Here is a 23,258-nt window from a genome sequence, read left to right on the forward strand (position 1 = left end):
GATCAAGGTCTAAACAAATACAATAGGAATGAAAATCTCTATGGGGAATCTGCTTTCCACAGGTAAGACAATTATTAACCTTTTCTGACATCTGTTAAGGCAAGAAAAGAGGATCCCAATGGGGTACTTAGCTGTAGTTTACTTCAACTTTGTAGTCTGAAACAAAAAAGGTAAACTGCCGACCGGCACTCATGCAAGAAATGCTTCTGCTTCAGGCTCCATGGCAAGGAAGACTGAGGAAGTGATGTCGGCTGCCTCCTTTCGCATCAGACAAGCTGACGTCCTTTACAACAGACAGCCATCACTTTTACTTACCTTTGGTATTCTGGCCGATCGAGGGTTACCGGGAGCCGGATAACCCATTGGTTAGGACTGCAACAGTGAAACATGATGAACATCAGAACTTGATTTGCAACAGTTTGGATGCATCAGGGGACCTATTAGGGGAAATATAACAAACAGGATAGAATTTTGAAGAAGTTTATGAAAATATATGGTATGGAAAGTGAATTCAGTAGAAAGAACTCTTGCAGAATTTACATATTTATTACCCAGGGTAGAATAACTGGGCTGTACTAGATGGAAATTATATTTCATAGGAACAAGTACATTTAAATTTAAAGCTTCAACACATCCAATAACTATTTCAGATCATGCACCTATAAAAAAACTGATAAAAATGTAGGGTAATGAAATAAAATTGAGACTTGGTGCTTTCCCACCTACCTGTTAAAAAGAGGAATTTAAGAAATGGGTAGTGGAATTTTTTCAAAAGTTTTTTCAGAAGTGATAAATAGTGAGTGGATAAAATGAACATGGAGTTTAAAAACAGGAAAGAAAGATATGGTTAAGTAGTAATATAATTACTAAAAGGGATTGCAGAATAAGTGGAATCTCACAGAAGAAAAAGCACAAATGCAGAGTGCTAAACAGAAAATAAGGGAGCACCTGGATAATATGCACGAGTTTGGAAAGATTGCTGATAAGCAACTTTTTTTTTTAATGCCAACTCCAGGACACAAAAACTTTTAGCACGCAGACTTAGGCAACAGAAAGTAGAAAGGCTGTCACTAAATTACGGAGCCTAGAAAGTACAGTTGTGTACACTTACCATAAATGTAGATGTTTGAGAGTGTATTCACTGTTAGTCATTACATTTGGGCAATCTGCTTGCAGGTTGCCCTCAGTCGGCCTGATTAACAAAGTCTTGGGTCCTGCGTCGGTTGCTGTCCCTTCTTCCAAGACATCAGGGGTATAAAACATACAGCAGACGCCATTACATCAGTTTTTCTTGCCCCAGATGTCAGGTGCCCCCCCTAATGGAAAACAATTAGACATAAAAGCACAAAGATATACCTCCAACAAAAAAGCAAATACACCAAAAAGGCTTTTAAGCATAGTAAAGGAAAGTAAATGTATAGCCAAAAGAAGTTAGGGGGCTGGAGGGAGGGTAACCAGGACTGCAACAGTGAACACACTAACATTTACATTTATGGTAAGTGTACACAACTGTACTATGTTCTTTGTGTTTCACTGTTGCAGTCATTACATTTGGGTAGATTCCCAAAGCTATGGTTGGGAGGAGGAGTCTAGACAGCATTAGGGCCAGCTATAAGGCCCTGCAAGACTGCAGTAGCAAAGCCAGCTCTGGATTTAGAGAAAATTGGCAAATAATGCTTGGTAAAAGTATGTACAGAACTCCAGGTAGCAGCTTCTAGGGTGTCCCTGGCAGGGACGCCTCTGAGAAAGGCTGTAGAGGTAGATGCAGCCCTGGTAGAGTGAGGTCTGATCCCCTGGGGGACAGGTTTTCCATGGTGCTTATAGCAGAAATGAATGCAATGGTTTATCCATTTAGAAATGGTTTGCTTTGAAATAGTCCTCCCCTCTGCCCCTGCAGCAAATGCTACCAACAGTTGTTCAGATTTCCTTTGGAGGTTTAGTCCTGTCCAAGTTGACTAAGTTGTCTGTGCACATCTAAGGAATGCAGTATCCGTTCCCCTTTATTCTGTGGATTGGGAAAGGCTGGCAAATGAATGGACTGATTAAGAGCCACACTGGATACCACCTTGGGCATGAAGGATTGATTGGTTCTGAGTGACACCCTGCCCACATGAAAGATGACAAAGGCTCCACTGCCACAAGGGCCTGTAATTCAGATACCCTTCTAGCTGAAGTGATTGCTAAAAAGGAAAGCTGTTTTCCAAGAAAGAAATTTTAAGTCTGCAGTAGCAGCTGGCTCGAAAGGAGGTAGAGTGAGTTTCTCCACGACAAAGTTAAAGGTCCCAGGCTGGGGTTGGAGCTCTCCTGGGTGGTCCCAAATTTTTGGGCCCTCTGAGGATCTGCTTGAGTAGTGGGTGAGAGAAGAGGGCATTGTTCTGTGTTATAATGAGCCGAAATGGCTGAGGCATGGATTTTAATGGAGGAAAAAGACAGGCCCTTGTGAAGCATCTCAGTTAAGTATTGTAAAAATCGGAGGTAAATTGGGCGCTGCTGTGCACATCCCTTGAGATTGTGCAGAATCTTTTCCATTTTTCAGCATAAAATTTTCTAGTACTAGGCCTCCTTGCCTCTAAAATGATATCCATCACAGGTTTGCTGAGGGATGGTAAAGGAGAGATTAAGTAATTAGCCAGGCTGCAAGGTTCAGTGTTGGAAGTTGAGGGTGCAGAATCTGGGTCTCCTGCTGAGACAGCAGGGAAGGAGTCTGAGGCAGGTGCCATGGAGATAATGACACTTCACAGGAGGGGGTACCAGTGTTGGCGCAGCCAGTCTGGAGCAATCAAAATCATCCTTGGGTTTGTCCTGTTTGACTATGGAGAGTAGAGGCAGAGGGGGGAAGGCATACACTGATAGATTTTCCAGCTGAAGGACAGAGCATCCACTTTCCAGGTTTGTTTGTGGGGAGTCCTTGTGCAAAATTTATCCAATTGGTAGTTTTGGGAAAGGCAAACAGGTGGTAGCTCAAGGCTGTGTTCCACAATGCCACGGTTAGTCTGCAGAGGGGTAAGAATGTGTACTCCCTGCTTGTTTATGTACCACATAACAGTGGTGTTGTCCGTCTTTACCATTAGTTGCCCTGGAAGAATGTGGTCCTTGAAGGCTGTCCGGGCATTCTGTACAGCTAACATTTCTTTTTGATTGATATGCAGGTGCATTTGACTAGGGTTCCATTTGCCCTGAATGCACTTCCCTGCCAGGTGAGCCCCCCATGCATGGTCTGATGCATGCTGTTAGGGTTTGGGTGGGTAGGGGGTGGTGTGAAAGGTAGTCCCTTGTTTTGGTGGCAGGCCTCTGCCCACCAAAGGATTCTAGGCATAAGCAAGGTATGGTAAGAATCATTGTTTAGAGGTTTTGAGAATGTGGACACCATAGGCTTTTTAGATACCACTGTAGTTTCCTCATATGCAGTCTTGCACATGGAATTAGAAGAATGCAGGAGGCCATGAACCCCAAGGCTTGCAGTATTTGTCTTGCACATAGCAGGGTTTTTTGTGGCCACTTGAAGTAGGTAGTCAATGAATTTGCTTTTCTGGCGTGAGGTAAGCCATCTGGGAAGATGTATTCAAGCTTGCTCCCAGGAATATAATTTGTTGATAAGGTACCAGTCGTGGTTTCTTTTCATTTATGGTGTACCCCAGACAAGTTAGAACCCTTTTTACAAAGACCACGATTCAAAAGTATGTCCTGGCTTTCTGCCTGAATTAGACAACCGTCTAGATATGGGTATATTCCAATATTTCTTTGCCTGAAAAATGCAATAACTGGAGCTAGGCACTTTGTGAATACCCTAGGCGCAGTAGACAAGCCAAAGGGCAGTGCAGAGAACTGATAGTGCGTGTAGCCTGCTTTGAAGGGTAGGTATCTTCCGCAAGATTCCCTGATTGGGACGTGCAGGTATACTTCTTTTAAATCTAGTGTTGCCAAACCGCCATCTTTGTCTAGCATAGAAGTAATTGAAGAATCAGCATCTTGAATTTTGGAATCTCCAAAAAGGTGTTTAGAGTAGACAGGTCCAGGACAAGCCATGAATTGTCTTTTCTGGGTACCAGGAAAAGTCTCTAGTAGAAACCTTGTCCCTTTTCCTCTTCTGGTACCAGCTGAATAGCCCCCATGCTTAAGAGAGAAAGTACTTGTTTTTGGGCCTCTGCCCACTGATTTGGGGTAGGTCCGACCATCTACTTGGTGTTGGCAACGTGTGAAAGTGATACCTGTATCCCTGGGATACTATTTAAAACCCATCTGTCCTTGGTAATGAGTTCCCAATTCTTTGCATGAAGAGCAATCTTTCCCCCCAAGGGACAGGCGGTCAGATAAGTGCTTGGAAATTTTAAAAGGAAGTCATTGAGACAGTTTACCATAGGGGGAGTCTTATTATACCCAGACTTGGAAGTGGAGGCCCCCCACTGCTTAGATCTGCGAGTCGCCTGGGACTGAAACCTGGGGTTTTTGCAGAGTCTGGGTTTGGCTTGAGAAGACCTGGAAGGGGCTGGAAATTACCAATTCTTAGAGGGCCATTGCCTACTAAATCTAGGAGGCTGAACTTGTAAACAAATCTTTAACAGTTTGCATAGATTTAGCTTTATCTTCCATCTTTTTAAGAACTTCCTCAGCCTTGTTGCCAAACAGGCAGTCCTGATTTAGAGGAGCATCCAAACAATTTAGCTTTAACATGATCAGGCAAAGATTGCTCCTTAAGCCAAGCATGCCTTCTGAGCACAGACCCAGTAACAGCCCTGCAAGAGGCCTCTAATGAATCAAAACCACATTGCAAAGTATGTTTTCCAATTTGTTTGGCAGAATGCATTAAATCCTGTAATTCTTTATTTTCCACACAGTCAGGAATCAACATGATTTTCTGTTTAAGCAGTCCAATAACATGTTGCTGATATTTTAACATATGAAACTGGCAGTTTAAAGCCCTAATGGCCAAGGTTGCAAAAGTGTAAAACTTCTTACCCCATCTATCCAGTGCCCTGGAGTCTCTATCAGAAGGGGTAGGATTTTTAGCAGTAGAAGCCTTAATGCCCTTGGGCCCCTGTGAAATAGTCTCTGGATCTGCAATAAGATTTTTGAAAAGGAGCTTGTGGGACTCGGGGGCCCTGCAGCATCTGTCAGGTTTTCTGGGAGCAGGAGGCAGGGAATCAGGGGCCAAACTAGATTTCGAGAAAGCATCAACAATGTCTAGTACAGGAGGAATAGCTAAAGGCCTATGCTGAGGTAGGAGAAGGAAATCCCTAAGCCTATTCTGAATCGGAGTAATCCTGGCTTTCCCACTGGAAATGCTCCCTTAGAGAATGTAAGGTTTCCCCCCAAAAAAATCCTCAGGAGAGGAAGCAGAGGAACAGACACCTCTGCATCAGAAATCTCATAAATAGGTAAGGACAAATCCAGGTCATCAGAAGTCAGAAAAAAAACTCAGAAGACTCATACTAAACCTCAGTCCGAGGCCTCTTAGAAGGGGGGGGGGTGAGGGGGGTTAGCTACCCCTGATTAGAGTTATTAGATCTTCTGCCGTTCTTATTTGTTTTTTTAGGCATAGAGGCCTGAGTGTCTGTTTAGACATGGATCGAGATTTAGGCCCAAGTAATGAAGGAGGCGTCGATTTAATATGAAGGTCCATAGGCCTGAATACACCCTCAGAAGCCGGTGCCTGCACAGCAGCTCTGGACCCATCCAAGGTGGAGACATCCGCGGGTTCCATAGTTGAAGCATCTCGCGGCATACCGGACTCCGAATGGGTCTCAGTAGAGGCCTGCGAATCAGAAGTAGTGGGCATCAGGGGCTTAGACAGCGCCTCACTGAGTACCGGCGAACTGGCGACTGGCTTAGAAGCGTCGTCAGCAGTTTTGGACCTCGGCGGCCTATCTCTGTCTGTGTTTTTTCGGAATCCTGGTAGTCTGATGGCTAACAGAGGACATTACGGATAATTAAACAGAGAACCGAAATATTTAGAGGCAAAAATATACAGACGACTGATACTGCACTGATTAAAGCACAAAACCGACAGCAAGGTACGTCGTGGTCAGGGCCTAGACAAGGAATACAGTACGAATGAAAAGCTTTGAGGTATTTGCTTTCCACAAGTAATGCAATTATTAACTTTTACTGACATCGGTAAGGAGCAAGAAAAAGTTTCCCCCAACGGGGTAATTGGCTTTACTTGAAGACTTCGGTTCTGAAACTAGAACCGGAGTCGGCCGACTGGCACATGCAAACTGCTTCTGCTTCGGGCACCACACTGCAAGACAGACAGATGTAATGGAGTCAGCTGCATGTTTTATACTAGACGATCTTATGTCATGGTAGAAGGGACAGCAACCGAAGCAGGACCCAAGACTTTGTTAATCAGGCTGACTGAGGGCAACCTGTAAGCAGATTATCCAAATGTAATGATTGCAACAGTGAAACTAAGATCATGACAAAATACACCCAAGATCCTGTAGAGGTATTACAAGACATTTCGGAAATTTTATAACAATTTGTATAAAAGCAAAGAAATGTGGGAATCAAGAAAGAGCACAGATGGAAAGATTTATGGAAGACTTAATTATGCTAAGGTTAGAGGGAGAGGAGGCTCAACAATGAACACTTAAAGGAGGGGACGAGATAAAACTTGCGATGCATAATCAATCTGCAGGAAAGTCTACAGGAACAGATGTACTCCTGTAAGTCTGGTAGCCAAGAGGGAAGAAAGTATTTTAAAAGGAGGGGAACATCTTGGAAGAAAGCTGTGGTGGAATACCTAAAGGCAGTACAGACCAGTCAGCTTCATAGAGCCCATTTCAATTTTAAACCAGTATTATGAAGTGCTTATGTCTACACTAGCTAAAAGAATAGAAAAGGTATTACAAGAAACTGATAGATATTTATCAATGTGGTCTTATGGAGAAAGCATCTGACTTAGTAAGCTGGGATTTTATGAGGAGGACAATGGAAGCACTGTACTCCTTATACAAGAAGGTTAATTAGGAGGATATGTGAAGGACTGGATGCAAGAATTAAAGTGGAAGGGTTCCTCTGATAAGCTGTGTCTGAAAACAGGAGTCAGGCAGGTGTGTTCTCTTTCCCCTTTTGTTATTTACTCTATTTACAGACATTGACAAAAAAAAAAAAAAAAAAAAAGTGTTGTGGAACATCTTGGAGACAGTTTAACATCTTTTAGAATATAAAAGTTAAGGAGGACAAAACAAAGGCTATTGCTATAAATGATGTACCCACACATGAACTGGTCCAGCAATACCCATATTTATGAGGATGCAATAAAATAGAAGCACTCGGGAGTACCGATTCTGTTATAACAGCTAAAATGTATGACAGACTGAGAAACTGGAAGCTCTTGTTTATAGATATGGAGAGCAAGATACAAGCAGTGAAAATCTTAGTCCCTTTAATTTTATACATAGGTCAGTTGTTGTGTCTTTCGGCTTTTCTCAGTTAGGGGTCACCACAGCAGAACTCTGGTCCACTAATGATTGGTAGTTGATTTTTACATGCAGAGTTACCAGCCCTGACACACAACCTTCAACGAAGGTATGCCCATTCACGCATGTCTCCACGCAGAAGACGCTCTAGCTGAGAATCGAAACAGACAGCGTCTTACTGGGAGGCGACAACGCTACTGCAGCACCACCACCGCAGGTTTTATACATATGTCAGTCATAATTTAAAATCAACAAGAGAAGTGGACAATAATAGAGAGTTGAAGGAATTATCTGTGAGGGGAATGTGGCAATGGTCAAGTAGGACAAGCCGATCCTTCCAAAAGAACAAAGTGGGATAGTTTAGAGCTATGCAGTTAAGGCTCATACATAACACAAGCAAAAAGCTATAATTCAAAGTGGAAAGATTAACACTAAGATGATGGTGATGAAACAGGGAGGAAATTCAAGGAAATAAGTAAAGAGTGAGACTTTGCTGCTGTTTTCCTTAAGGATCTGCATGCAGTCATTTAGATTATATTCAAAAAGCGGCTAACTACTAAGCCAACATGAGAATGGAGATTATGCAGATAGGGATGACTGCAATTAGGGGTACACAGAATAGGCAAGAGGGACGGAATTTATTGAAAAAACTGGTTAAGGAACCAAGGTACTGGGAGCAAACATACAGACCGAGAAATGTAACAGAATGGGAAGAGGCCAAGAAGACATTTGGACTGCAGGCTAGAAACTGCCTTCCCTATCAGGGATTGAGTATAAGGAAAGGGATAGGGGAATCTAAGTGAAAGACTGGCTATGGTAGAGTTTTTAGTTGAAGCTAGAACAAAAACTGCTGTTTAACAAGGGATAACTAGCAGGGCATATAAAATACTGTACAGTAACTATAGGAATCCATCAGAGGCAGTTAGGAAAGACTGGAAAAGCATAAGGAAACAATGTGACGATGTGCGTATGATTCCCAAGTATGCAACAAAGTCTGGAAGATTTAGGATTTTCGTTTGTGGTCTGCTTGGGGTATAAAAATACCTATGCAAACGTTTCCAATGAACAGGGAAGAAAGAGACAACTGGGAACTTATGTTTTGGAAGTGCAATGACCTGGCAAAAAATTCCCTGCCGAGTACTCCTTCAGAAATACTCTGAGCAAATGGATGCAACCAAGGAAATTATTTTTTGAGCTGGAATACAATATCTGAATTGCCAATACACAGCAAGGCCTTGCTAAGTTTAATTCTGGTGACTGCCAAAAAACAATTACTAGAAAATGGAAATCAAAGTCTAAACTTAAAGTATTTGAGATACTGACTATTGCAATAGATAAAAGAACAAAGTGGAACCTTTACAAAAGGATAGCAGCAAATAGAGAAATGGAAAGTGTGGGAACAATACATGCAGAATAATGTTTTCGAGTAAGATTCAGGGCTAGGCAAGAATTGACCAATTTATGTAATGTTGGACTGATGACTGCTACAAGAAAAAAAAAGCTGCTGTACAATGTCTGCAACTAGGAAAAGTTAATATGGTTTATTTTCTTACACATGAGTGTCACAAGGGACCTTGTACAGGTACCTGAAGGCCATCCACATTTTGTTAGGCATGATTTTTTTGCAGGGTTTCCTAGCCTCATTCATAATTTAGCAAGTCCTCTGAAAATTTGCGCCTTATTCTAATTACTAGGATATCGCTGTCCGCCTCAATGTAGCCAGACTGGGGTGTAACAGGGACCATTTGTGGTGGTCTTAGAAGGGCCATTTGTTGAGGAAGCACCTCGTGTTTTCTTCTTGCCAAGCTGTGTAAGCGAGTGAACCATTGCTGCCTTGGCCAAAAATGAGGTACAAGGGTCACTACTGGCAAACAAGCCCCTCTGCAAACGCCACTTGCTGATCAGATTACAGAAGGTTTCCCTGTTTAGCATCCACTCATGAGGATGTGGGTATGTTCTGCTCAGTGCTTGCCATCACATTTTGCCTTGACCAGATGTTTGCGACCTTCATTGATATTTCTCTCTATACTTCAATCTCCTAGGATGGTGTGGCTAATCTACACAACAGAAGACAGTAAGTCTCGCCCTTGCTTATGTACAATCACTGCAGAGTTTTGTCTGCATTTAGGACTCCTCCACTGTATGGCAGAAGAGAAACAATCAATGCCAGAATGAGTGCCATTATTTCCTTGGTGTGTGTGTGTGTGTGTGTGTGTGTGCTTTGTCCTGTGTTCCCAAGTTCTAGGACCTGAAAGTCCCCTATATGATCCCCCATGCTACTTCTGAAGAGTCTGTTGTCAGGATCACTTGACTTTCCAGAGGGCAAAGAGGCATTCCTATGAGACACTGTTGCATATATCATGAAATTTCAGTGTTACGCAATAAGATGCCAATATTACGACAATTGTATATACTTACAAATAGCTGTATATAACAAGGGTGTGCATGGCAATTTCATATAATTTGTTTTCCTCTCATTATATTTGCCATTCTCACTGTACTTCGCAACCATATTGCTCTCATGGTACTTTAAAACATTGCCCAGGGCTGTAATCAGTGCTCTACCCAGTAAATTAAACATGGGTAAATGAACAAAAACAAAACAAAACAAAATTCTTAGCTTGTGGCAACATGGAAATGCTGTTTCAAGTAATGGTGCCAAATTGCATCTGTTTTTCAAGCACATCTTAAGCTTCCAGAAAGCATGCTGACATATACCTTACAAGTCTTAGATACTCGTGGCCTGTGATCTTTTGGAACCAGGTAAAACATGGAGTAAGACCCTATATGCCTTCCTTCCCCAATTGCACTTTCTCCATTGCCCATCTCCAACATCTCTTCTAGGACCCGAGAAATGAAGATTCTGGTCTCTAGGAAACAGTGAAATAACTCATCCAGTCTCAGCAAAAGCTAAACACTGTACCAGTCTTAATTATACTAAGCACCAGTTTCTCCCGTGTGACTTTTCCAATTTCCTATAAGATAGCCAAATGCCCCACAGGTTTTTAGGGTATGGGAGTTGGTCTTAAATGGGCAGCCAGGCTGAGTCACAACTGATCCCTGGGACGAAGGTCTCTGCTCTGAAGGCTCCTGGGCTTTTCTTTACATTTTCCTTGCCATTTCTTTTTGCACTTACATTTTCAGCCATTGCCAGATCTTGTGGGCTATTATCTACTGTTAGGTGGGAAAATCTTTGCTGGGAATCTACTACTACACCTAGGTACATATGTAATCAACAACTCGACCCAACAGACTGGAGTAGTTTTGCCCTATTCCTCCAGTTTCTTGTATACCTCTTCAGCAGGGGGGTTTCAAAAAGAAGACCTTTACTTAAAGGGGCATTTATAATTTCAGACTTCATGCTGTCTGGGAGAAAGTACAAACTAGACAGGTTTTCTAATACTCAACCCATTTCTGCTGCCTTGCAAAAATGCATCCATAACATTACAGATCAGATACAATTAAGCCAAACACTCGTCCAGCAAGAATTATTTCACAACTTATTCTCAATACCATCTGCTTTAATCTTCAACTTCTTCAATAAGATCTTCTGGTAGGAAAGTGTGCAGGACTGGCAATTAAGTCCTGAAAGCCAGGGCAGCATCTGTGTACACTTTCTTCACACATTTATCAAGAGAACTGCGCGTGTCATTAGTGACAGCACTCATGGGAGGAGCAGTGACTGCTCCCTCTCTAGGATCCAGGGAACATATAAAACAAACCGTTCGGGTCACCTGGGAGCTGGATTCTTACTTCACTGATGCATTCTGAAATGCATGCTCTGATATTGCTAGCACTGGAAGGATACCTAGTTGTCCATGTTTAAGTATTTCTATGAAGTCCCTCCTTCTCTGCTAGGCTGCAGAGTACTTCACAGAATGAGAGACACCTTCCAGTGGGATTCCAGGAAGAGCACCTCCAATGGAAAAGTCCTCTGGTACAAAGGCAAATGACAATGCATCATAGTCCAGTGTCCCAGCTGAAGGGAACCTTCACACATACACCAATTCAGAGTCATTGAAGTCAGAATTACTGCAGAGTGTACACCCTTGCATTCGTAGATGGAACGCTCAACACCAATGGAGAATCCTTCCTCAGTTTTGAATCTGAAGCAGTCAACGGTTTCTGCCAGATGAACCACAGTAACCAAAGAAGCCAGGCAGGGTGCTGGACTGAGGCACTGTAAACTAGGTTGCATGCCTGCAAAGCTTTCAGTGCCTTGGGCCTACAATGCTAGGACATGTCTGCCCTTGAGGCTTCTGGTCTCAGCAGTTGATAAAACCTCAATATAATCACCTGAAACAATCACGCATGAACAGTCTTAGGATTCTACCATACCCTTCAAAAATCGAACAGTATCAAAGATGCTGTCCACTCAAAAATAGAATCTTGGAGATGTACAAGAGGGCGGTTCATGCACAATGTGTCAACGACCAACCCTGGCTAATGAAACAAAAAGCCCCACAAAGCAGTAAGGTTAGAATCTTAAGAGTAATCATGTGAAATCTCCAACAAATGAAGCATACAGTGAAATGTCTTATCCTTGAAGATATTGCATCAAAACTTTGAGGACCACGAAAAGATGAAGCCAGAACTCAATTTCCCCAGACAAGTCGTCACTGCTCTTTGGCAGTTAGGGACCAAGACCATGCCAGCAGCAGCTCTGAAACAGGCTGATATGCTAAAGATGTGCCAGTGACAGCCCAAACCCCTCCAAAAGCAAGGCCTCTTTGTATGTGGGTCATAACGAGCCTGACCCATCTAACAATTTTCCACTCTGTAGAAAGCCTAGAGAAATTGCCCCACACAACAGCTTAAGGATAATACTCTAGACTGACAAGGGGCTGCTTAGGCAGAAGTTCCTAAAAGGATTTAAGTGGATTGGGAGTTTTTCTTGCTACATAGCAGCTTCCCTCCTCGAGCTGACTCGAGGATTAGCAGAGATGGAGCACACATCCTCAGAAGTGGAACAAGCTCCACTTCTGAGGTCATCCATTTCTAAAGGTCCAAAGAAAAGTGTTCAAATGAAGGTAATACCCCTTACACACTAGACAAATTAGGCACGCTGCCTCAGGAGGATGACAGCTAAAGCAATGCAGCCCTTTTTAGGCCAATGCCAAATGCTACAAAACTGGCCACCACATCTGCAATATACAATTCGTAAGTGAGGCCTCTCAATTGGAATTTATTTATAAATCTTTACCAGGGTAGATTTTCCAGACCCAGCTTAGAGATACGTACAGCAAGGAGTTACAGTGGCTAAAAGCCAACAGTTACAAAGTAGCAGAGAGTAATAATGCCTTCTGCCAATGCAAGCCATCACGTTTACTTTGGGTCCAAGCACAGTAATACAAAATGGTTTGCCTCAGTACGTACTGAAGCACTAAAATGTGGTAATTTTCAAGTATCTAATAGTCTATTCATGACGACAAGCTCCAGGGGAGGGATAATAAAAGTACTTCTAAACAAGCAAAGTACTGAGAACTTAATGACTGAAGGGACAGATGGTCATTCTACTGGATTTCATGAGCATGGATGTTCTTGCAAAGAAGCCCTCAAGAGGGAAGTCAAAGGAGAGACACTTTCCAAATTGGTCTTTAAGCCAGGGTTGATTCAATGACAGCAAAGTAAAAGCAAAAGGAGGTGGTCTCGTCTTGCTACTGCAAGAAATCCAATTCTTACACCCCCCTCCTGTGAAAAAGTAAACAGACTATGGATAGGCTCAACACCAAGCATACTGCTGGCATAATATGTGCTGGGAACGGTTTTATCTCTGCAACACAAAAAGGCTAAAAGGCTGGTGCAGACCTAGACATCAGCACAGCCCCTAAACGGAAGAGTGTACTCTCAAACCTGTTAAGTGTGCATCAACCACTATTAGAGTCAATGTTTAATGGGGAGACACAAAAGACCAAATGAAGATGAAAGGAGTTTATTCCCATCTCAAGAGTTTAGATCCAGATATTTTTTAGGGATACAAAAGGTTATTCCCTGTCCATTTAGGTTTACCACATGCAAATGGCTATCAGAAGGTACTCTCCAATCATCCTTGTGTCCACCTGGAGCTGAAGAGGAGGAAGACCAATGTATTCAGAAGTGGAAAACAGACTTTGATTTGTAACTGGTCTCCACTGATTTTTTTTTTTTTTTTTGCTTATACTTTTGATGTTCGTGTGAGAAATATCTACAAAAGCTCTTTTGTCACCAAGGGCTCTTCTCAGGTCTTCCACATGCTGGGTGATTAAAACAAATCAAAGAGAAAGGCATCAAACTTCTATGCATTCCATACACCTGCTTGACACACTGGCTGCTTGCACTTTTGTACAATACATGTTACAGCAAAATGTGTGATCTTGAAATGTAGTGGTAACCAGACTTCTCTCAACTGTCCCTATTTAGGAGGAATGTTCCATCACAAAATGTTCCAAATGCCTCAGATCATTTACAGGATTTTTTTGAACCTGTCTTGTACACAGAAAACCAAACTATTTGGACCAACATACTAGTGGCAACAATAATTTAAAGAAAGAGGACACACCTTATACCTTCTTTTTTGCCTGAAGCAAAAATAAAATTAAATTATGTTGTAGAATTTTGCAATACAGTTCATGCTTACAGATTTTACACAGTCTCGTCCACAATGTGCTCATATTTTTCAATTTTTTTTAAACGTGTTTGAGTAGTATCCTACATTCCTATTGGAAACAGAAGTTGTGCTATGCATCCCAAATTTTACACTAATTACATGTCCAGATTTTTAGCTGGATGTTCTTATTTTTCAAGGGTCTTTGCTCCTATTTTCAATATCTGCAGGTTGACAGGCACAGGGGGTATCAATGGACCCAGACTGAACAGTCCCACAGAAACAATGAGACATGTCTTTCTATGATTTCTCTTCACAAATAAAGCAACCGCAGAGAGTATAAGAGGTGTGAAGGGTGCAAAGGGCTTGGCGCTCTGCTTTAACGTTTCCTTACAGTTACTGCATGAAACTCCCTAACCTCTGAGCATGTGTTTTGATGACGTGTGTAAACACAGTTACTAGTTCTGTGCAACTGCAGCCAAGCAGCTTGTATAAACTAGACTTGGCACAGTTTCACTTCCACAAAGGTGGAACAAAGGATCAAAATGCCAGGATCTTAAGAAAGCTATTAATATCATGCACAGGATCTAAAAAAACTCATGTAGTGACCCTGACTAATCTTGCATGTTTTCATACTGTGGAACACAGGAAATCTGAAATGATATATATTAGGAGAAATGAAGTGCTTGACAGGCTAGAAAGAGTTACGGATCCAGGGACACTTCACGTCCCTTAGCCCTTCAGCATGGATACAATAGGCAGACCAAAAACGGTAAGTATGGTCAAAGTGCAGCATAAACATGCATAAGATTTTCATCCACTACAAAAGTACAGTTGTGTACCTACCATAAATGTAGATGTTAGAGTGTATTCACGGTTGTAGTCATTACACTTGGGTTATCCTGCTGGCAGGGCTACCCTCAGTCGGCCTGAATTCCAAAGTCCTGGTCCGGCGTCGGTTGCCATCGCCTCTTCCCTGAGGTCAGTGCACCAGGGGTATACAAGATACAGCAAACACCATTTTCTTTCTTTGCCTAGATGTCAGGTGCCCCCAAGAAGGTAGGCAATACATATTACTAATGAAAACACAGTAAAATAAAAATACCTTTATCTACAAGCAAATACACCATAGGTTGTATAGGATAGAGAAGTATAGACAAGTCCCAGCAAAGAAAGGGGGATGGAGGGTGGGTAACCTGGACTGGCAACAGTGAATACACTAACATCTACATTTATGGTAGGTACACAACTGTACTAGGTTCCTCGGGTTTTACTGTTGCAGTCATTACACTTGGGTTGAATCCCAAAGCTGAGGTAGGGCGGCTGGGTCTAAATAGGATTAGGAGTGCTATGAGGCCCTGCAGAACTGCAGTGGCAAAGCCTGCTCTGGATTTAGAGTAAAGAGGTAAGTGGTAATGCTTGGTAAAAAAGTGTGCACTGAACTCCAAAACATCCTTGCTTAGTACTCCTCTGAGAAAGGCTGCTGAAGTGGCTGCTGCCCTGGTAGAATGTGGCATAATATTCATAGGCACTGACTTGCCATGCTGTGTATAGAAAGTTGGCAAAAACTTTAAGAGCCACACTGGATACTACGTTTGGCATAAATGTTGTGTTTGTCCTTAGAGAAACCCTGTCTGGATGAAAAAGGTTTCACTGCCATTAATGTCTGTAACTTGAAACTTCTTGCTGAAGTTATTGCTAGAAGCAGAGCAGTTTTCCATAAGAATTTTATGTCAGCTGTATTGGCTGGCTCAAAAGGAGGTAGAGTGAGCTTTTCTAAGACAAAGTTGAGGTCCCATGTAGATATGTGTTCTCCTTGGGGGTCTTATGTTTTTTGCCCCTCTGAGGTACCGTCTTAGCAGTGGATGAGAGGAAATAGGCGATTCCATATTGTAATGAGCTGAAATGGCAGAGGCATGGATCTTAATTGATGAGAAGGATAGGCCTTTGTCCAGCATCTCAGTTAGGTATTGTAAAATCTGAGGAATATTTGGAACAAGTGGTTAAGTCCTTGTGCCTGGTTCCAAGCACAGAATCTCTTCCATTTTTCTGCATAAGATTTTCTGGTGCCGGGCCTCCTGGCTTCCAAAATAACATCCATAACAGCTTTAGAGAGAGGTGTGTTCTGAGTGGCTATATTATCTGCCATGCAGCCAGATTTAAGGTTCTGAGTTGGCTGTGCAGGATCTGATTGTTTTGTAGAGTCAGAAGATGAGGCATTAGAGGTAAAGTCCAGGCTGGGCTTTGAGACAAGTTCTTTTTGATTGCCCCAGACTGGCCACGCCAGCGCTGGTGCCCAATCCTAATCATTTTTGGCTTCTCTTGTCTGACTTTTAGGAGCACCTTGGGAAGGAGAAGCAGTGGTGGAAAGGCATAAACTGTTAGGGTTTTCCAGCTGAAAAATAGAGCATCCACTTACCATGCTTGTGAGTGGCAAGTCCTTGTGCAGAATCTCTGTAGTTGGTAGTTGTGAGGGGAGACGAAGAGATGTCTGGGCATCCCCATTTCCTTGTTATCATGCTGAAGACCTGTGGATTTAGTTTCCACTAGTGAGGGTCCATGAGGTTTTTGCTTAGTTCGTCTGCCAGAATATTCTTCTTTCCTGGCAGGAACTGTACCTGCAGATGTACTTGATAGATCAGTGCTGTGTTCCACAAAGTCACGGCTTGCCTGCAGAGGGGGTAGGAATGTGTGCCCCCTTTCTTGTTCATGTACCACATAAGTGTAGTATTGTCCGTCTTTAGTAATAGTTGTCCTGGTTGAAGTAGGTCCTTGAAGGCTGTCAGGGCATTCTGTACAGCTAGCATCTCTTTTTGATGTGAAGATGCATTTGGTCCGTGGGACACGTGCCCTGAATACATTTTCCTGCCATGTATGCCCCCCAGGCATAATCCGATGCATCTGTTGTTAGGGTCTGCCTGGCTGTGGGTAAAGTGAAAGGCTGTCCCTTGTTGTGGTGACAGGCCTGTGCCCACCATCGAAACTTCTGTTGCAGGCAGGGAATAAGAGTTATTGTTTCCAGGCTGTGGCAATGAGTCAAACACTTTTTAGGTACCATTGTAGCTTCCTCATATGCAGTCTTGCATATGGAATTAGTAGGATGCAAGATGCCATGAAGCCCAAAGCCTGCAGAATTTTTCTTGCAAGTAGCTGGGTCTTTATTGCCATCATTTGAAAGTAATGAGTCAGTTGCCTTTGCTTGTCTGGTGTGAGATACGCCATCTGGGCAGTTGTATTTAAGCTTGCACCTAGGAATATTATCTCTTGAGAGGGCACTAGTTTTGATTTCTTTTTGTTTACTGTGTACCCTAGTTTTGATTTCTTTTTGTTTACGGTGTACCCTAGGCAAATTAGTAATTATTTTACAAAAGCCAGATGCTTTATTAGAATGTCCTTGCTCTCTGCTTGGATAAGGCAGTCGTCCAAGTAGGGATATATTTGAATTCCTTTTTGTCTGCAAAATGCAATTACTGGTGCCAGGCATTTTGTGAAGACCCTGGGCGCAGTAGATGAGCCAAAGGGCAGTGCAGAGAATTGGTAATGCATTGAGCCAGCTATGAATCTGAGGTATCTTCTGCAAGACTGTCTGATCGGGACATGCAGGTATGCCTCTGAGGTCCAAAGTAACTAGCCAAGCCTTCTTGCCCAGCATGGGTAGAAGTTGCTGCAGTGTCAACATTTTGAATTTTGGAACATCCAGGAAAGTATTTAGAACTGACAGGTCCAGTATTGGTCTCCAGGCTTTGTCCTTTCTGGGTACCAAGAAAAGTCTCGAGTAAAATCCTTGCCCCTGTTCTTGCTGTGGTACTTTTTGAACAGCTCTCATGTCCATGAGAGCAGAAATTTGTTTTTGTGCCTCTGCCCATTGGTTTTGTGGCATGTCTGGCATACCTTTTGACCTTGGTAGGGTGTGAAAGTGGAACCTGTAACCCTGAGAAACAATATTCAGTACCCATTTGTCCTAGGTGATCATGTGCCAATTTTGTGAGAAAAGTGCTAGTTTTCCCCCTAAGGGTGCTGTCAAAAGGCAAGTGCTTGGCTGTTATAGAGGGAAGTCATTGGGACTGTTTCCTATAAGGTTGTGATTTGTCTTCTCCGCCTTTGGGGGCTGAAGCACCCCTTTGTTTAGGTATGTATGAGCCTTGGGGCTGAGATCTGCCTCTTGGGAGTCTTATCTGCCTCTTTGTGGCCTGTCTGACACTGGAAAGGACCATTTTTTAGAACGCCAATTCCTTTTAAATCTAGGTGACTGAACCTGTAAGAAATCCTTTACTGTCTGCATTGATTTTGCTTTATGCTCCATTTTCTTTAACACCTCTTCTGTATTAACACCAAACAAAGTATCATGCTGTAATGGAGCATCCAATAATTTTGCTTTAACATGATCAGGTAAACTTTGTTCTTTTAACCAAGCACGTCTTCGAATGACAAAGCCTGTAACTGCAGCTCTGCAACAAGCCTCTAATGAATCAAAACCACATTGTAGAGTATGCTTTCCCACTTGTTCAGCTGCATGCAATAAATCCTGCATTTCCTTATGGTCAGGACATTCTGCACTTGTAAGCATTTTCTGTTTTAGCAAAGACATTAGGTATTATTGATATTTAAGCATGTGAAACTGGCAGTTTAAAGCCCTTACAGCTAAAGTAGCAGAAGTGTAAACTTTTTTTCCCCCCATCTATCCAGTGCTCTAGAATCCCTATCAGAAGGAACAGGGTTTTTTGCAGTGGAAGCATTGACCCCTTTGGGACCCTGAGAAATTGTTTCTGGGTCAGCAGCAGGGTTTTTATAAAGACATTTATGAGAGTCTGGGACCCTGTAGTACCTATCTGACTTGACTGGTGCAGGAGGTAAAGAATCCGGAGACAAACTGGATTCAGAAAAAAATCAACAATATCTAGTACAGGGGAGATAGCAAGGGGCCTGTGCTGAGGCAGTAAATAAAGTCTCTGAGCCTTTTCTTGGAGTCTGAATAATCCTGGCTCTCCCAATGGAAATGCTCCCTCATGGTGTGCAGGGTTTCCCCAAAAGAGTAATCCTAAAGAGGAGAGGCTGAAGGGATAGATTCTTCAGCATCAGAGTCCTCATAGGAAGGAGCAGAATATCCCTGTTCTGAAGAGGAATCCGAGGAAATAGAAACCTGATCAGAGGAGTCATAGTCAGTGTCTTGCCTAGGCCTTTTATCAGGAGGGGGTTGGGAACCCCTGATCAAAGTAATTAGGTCCTCGGCCATTTTAAGCATCTGTTTCTTTGGCATGGATGACTGTCCAGGACAATGCTGTACTTGTTTGTCTTTAATGGTGTCTTAGACTTTGCCTTGGCTGCAGAAGTAAACTTGATAGTAAGCTGTGTAGGTCTGAAAACACCCTCAGAAGCAGATGCCTGCTCAGCGGCTCCGGACCCATCTGAGGGAATAGTTTCCGTAGGCCCAATACCTTGAGTTTCCAGAGGCCTAGTCTCCACGTGGGAGTCGGAAGCGGCCTGTGGCTCTGAGGTAGCGGGTGTCAGGTGCTGCGAAAGTGCCTCACTGAGAACCGGCGACTGGCCTAGAAGAGGCTTTGTCTGTTTTCGACCTCGGATGCCTGTCCTTTTCTTTGTCTTTGCGTTTTTTATGAATTCCGGTAGTCGGCTGTTCCGACGGCATTGTGTAGTTAAACCTTCAGCCAAAGTAATGTAAAGCAAAATCAAACAGACGCTTAATAGTTCGTTGGTTGAATCTAGCACAAAACAGACAACTAGCAATGTCGTGGTCAGGGCCTAGGCAAGGAATACAGTAAGAATGAAAATCCTTATGAGGTATTTGCTTCCTACAAGAAACACAATTGTTAACTTTTACTGACATCGGTCTGGAGCAAGAAAAAAAGTTTCCAACGGGGTACTTAGCTTTATTGAAGACTTTGGTTCTGAAATTCAATCTCAAAAATCTCAGGAGTCGGCCGACCGACACTTGCAAACTGCTTTTGCTTCGGGCACCGCGTGGCAAGAAAGACTGAAGAAAATGGAGTCTGCTACATCGTATATACCCCTGGCGCACTGACATCAGGGAAGAGGCGACAGCAACAGACGCCGGACCAGGACTTTGGAATTAAGGCCGACTGAGGGTAGCCCTGCCAGCAGGATAACCCAATTATAAATGACTGCAACAGTGTCAGCCCTATCAAAAAGAACAAAAATAAAATTTGGTGCTAACAAAATTACTTACTAAAAATGAAATCCTTGCAGAAAACACTCAAAGCGAACGTCTTTTAGTCTGCACATTGCAAGTCCCTGGAATAAGTGAACCTACAAAAATGCAATTCTGTATAAGCATTTGAAAGAATAAGCAAAAATCTCCTGATCCTAAAATGGTAGGAAAAGTACATGCAGAATGCCATACAAAGACATAATTGATTAGAGGCAGAGAAAGGAATAAAGCCCTGACATGAGCCAGAAAACTCAACTTTGAAAATCGGATCTCATCAGTGGAGGAGTTGGGTGATGCAAAGAATTTGGTCCTTGACCAGCCCCCCCCATCCTTAGAAATGGGGGTGCACTGCTAAACTGACATCCTCTAGCTTGGTAGGGGATGAAACTCCAAAAGATGTTCATGCCGCTAATAAAAGAACTGGACATACGTTCAGCAGACCCCATACACAGGGCATGTCATGACTTGCATAACACATGCTTGCCCTCCAGAGGGGCTGTTCTACTGCATTAAAAGTTTGTTTCCAGCACAAGTAAAAAAGAAAGAATGGATGAATAAATAATCACTTCACACTTCAGAGAAGGCAAGAGCTAGGGTAAAATATCATGTGGGAGTGAAGAAGAAACTGGCTTTACAAGAAGGAATGACAGATGTTATGCAGCAAAATTTAGGATCCCTGAAAGTACAGTAAAATTTGTTTAAATATAACTAATGGGATACAGAAAAGTTGTTGTTGTGTCTTTCGGCTTTTCCCGGTTAGAGGTCGCCCAGCGGAACTCCGGTCCGCTATTGATTGGCAGTAGATTTTTATGTGCAGAGTTGCCGGCCCTGACGCACAACCTTCAACGAAGGTACGCCAAATTCACGCATGTCCCCACACAAAAGACGCTCTAGCTGAGAATCGAACAGGACAACGTCTTACTGTGAGGCGACAACGCTACCGCAGCACCACCACCACAGATTTATTTCTAAAAATAAGTTTGACACTTAAACTTAGATGCAACCACCCACGACTGGGTGTGGATAATACAGGATTTACCAGCAATTGGAGTGGTTTGATCATGCTTGCACAGTAGAGCAGTGCCGTTAAAAAGAGAAGCAATGGAGAAGAGAATCTCAATTACCTTTTTTTTTAATGCAAGAAATCTGAACAAAGCCAAATAATTTTTTTTTGGTGGTGGGGGGGGGGGTTAAATGTCCAAGAATAGGGGCCAACTGCATTGCTCTTATAAATTTACAAAGTTACTGGACAGAGAGATTTTCTGAAGGATATGAACCCTAAACCTCAACTGTCTGCCATTATTTAAATGATCTTTAACTATGAAGCAAAAATCTGGACATTCTGCAAACATCCTGACAGTTGAGAGGTACAAGAGTCTACTAAGAGCCAAGGAAGGGCAGGCAGAAATGCAAAGAAAATTAGGCAGATTTGTTACTTTACTTTTGCAAAACATACCAGATTTTTTTCTCGTACTTTGCTCTGCCTTTTGCTGCATATGCCAACAGAAAAGTTTGGCCGCTCAATGGTAATTTATCAGCCAAACTTTTTTTCTATTAGTATACGCTTGATTTTCAACAGGCATGCTGGTTGGGCTGTCCAATCAGTACTCACATTACTGAATGGCAACGAGCTATTATTGTACAATTAAAATTTGACTCTGCAGCAAAATGGTTGCCACTGGGAATGTACGGCTATAACAGTAAATTGATTCTTGAAAACACAAGTCTTATGTTCATTATTAGGTACAGACGACAATGCTACCTAATGACAAAAAACAGGCCACAGCACAATTACACAGCTCTAGGTCAGTTTTATCTAAAACAGTAATCAACAGTAAATAAAATTAATTTTAAGTATATACTGTAATTGTTCAATAGAATTAACAGTAGTAACAGTACAAGGGGGAAAATACTTACTTGCTACTGTTTTGCCTTTTTAATCAATTTTACATTGGACTCTGCAGCTTTCTCAGCCTGCTGTCTGTACTGAGGTTTTAACGCTGCTCTGACAGCCCTGGCACAGATTTGTGAATAGCGGATATAGCTGTGAAGAAAAACGATCATTTCAATCAACATTAGGGAAGGTAGAAATACAACCTATGCTACGCCTTGGAGTGATGTCCAGTAGCATGCATTAGCACGTACACATCTCTTGACACCCTGAACATTGCACTCATTGAACTGTAACAGTTCTTCCACTACAGACAAACATTCCATCTAATGCCGAACTTCAAACAGCATATCTTATAGAAACTGACAGTATGCATAATACCAGAAAGTACTGACTAGGATTCCCAAAAATGAAAATCCTTTAATACACACTGGAACTGTTAGCAATGCTGCTCTATCTCCTAGTAGATGCAAAAAGTACAAAACAATTTTTATACGACAAATGATCAAAAACCACACTAAATGCCCTGAAAATTCTGCACATACAAAGGGCAAGTTATTAACACCACATTAAAGTATTAGCACAAGAATGGAGTATAAAATTTTGTGTGCAGGAGCAGAAATGAGCAAATATTGCACTTCCCACTAACAGTGATAGCTCTGGCACACTTTTGGATGTCAGCTTACAAGCCAGACTTTAATTTTTAATTCAAATGAACAGGCTGTGAATTAAATCCTACATTTTACAACTTGCACAGTTTTTCAAAAAGCAATTGCACATTTTTACCAGACAATTCTGGACACTGTCTAGAGATGGCACTTGCTGTGCCTAGAAGAAAAAAAAAAAAAGTCAGAAAAGAACCCCGACCCCCAACCTTTTCTCAGTAGGGACAGTCTGGAAACAGATGGATAAGTTTAAAATCATCTCATGCTTAATGTATTACAGGAGGGGAAAAAAATGTGCTATGTTAAGTCCATTGTATTAAACACTACTACAGCTCCTGGAGTCTCGGCAGATTTGTAGTTGCATCTCTCTGTAAAGTTATTTTCCAAAGTAATTTTGAAATATAAAATGTACAAGCTTACTACTTTGCAACAAAGTAGTATATTCTAATGAGAGATCCACTAAACTGTGTGAGTTTAAGAGGAGGGGGGATGGGGGGGGGGGGGAATTCAGGTG

At 42.4% G+C, this 23,258-nt stretch overlaps 1 long non-coding RNA gene across 1 annotated transcript in view; it reads right to left on the reverse strand.

Annotated features, from left to right (window-relative positions):
• LOC122816901 overlaps nt 1-23,258 on the reverse strand; it is a 101,919-nt gene that overhangs the window by 25,114 nt on the left and 53,547 nt on the right. The window contains exon 2 of the long non-coding RNA XR_006367119.1: nt 22,106-22,232. This is a non-coding gene — a long non-coding RNA (uncharacterized LOC122816901). The remainder of the gene's footprint in view (nt 1-22,105; nt 22,233-23,258) is intronic.

Source organism: Protopterus annectens, chromosome 12.part0, assembly GCF_019279795.1.
Source record: "Protopterus annectens isolate FY-2018-M chromosome 12.part0, PAN1.0, whole genome shotgun sequence".
Classification (NCBI taxonomy): domain Eukaryota; kingdom Metazoa; phylum Chordata; order Ceratodontiformes; family Protopteridae; genus Protopterus; species Protopterus annectens.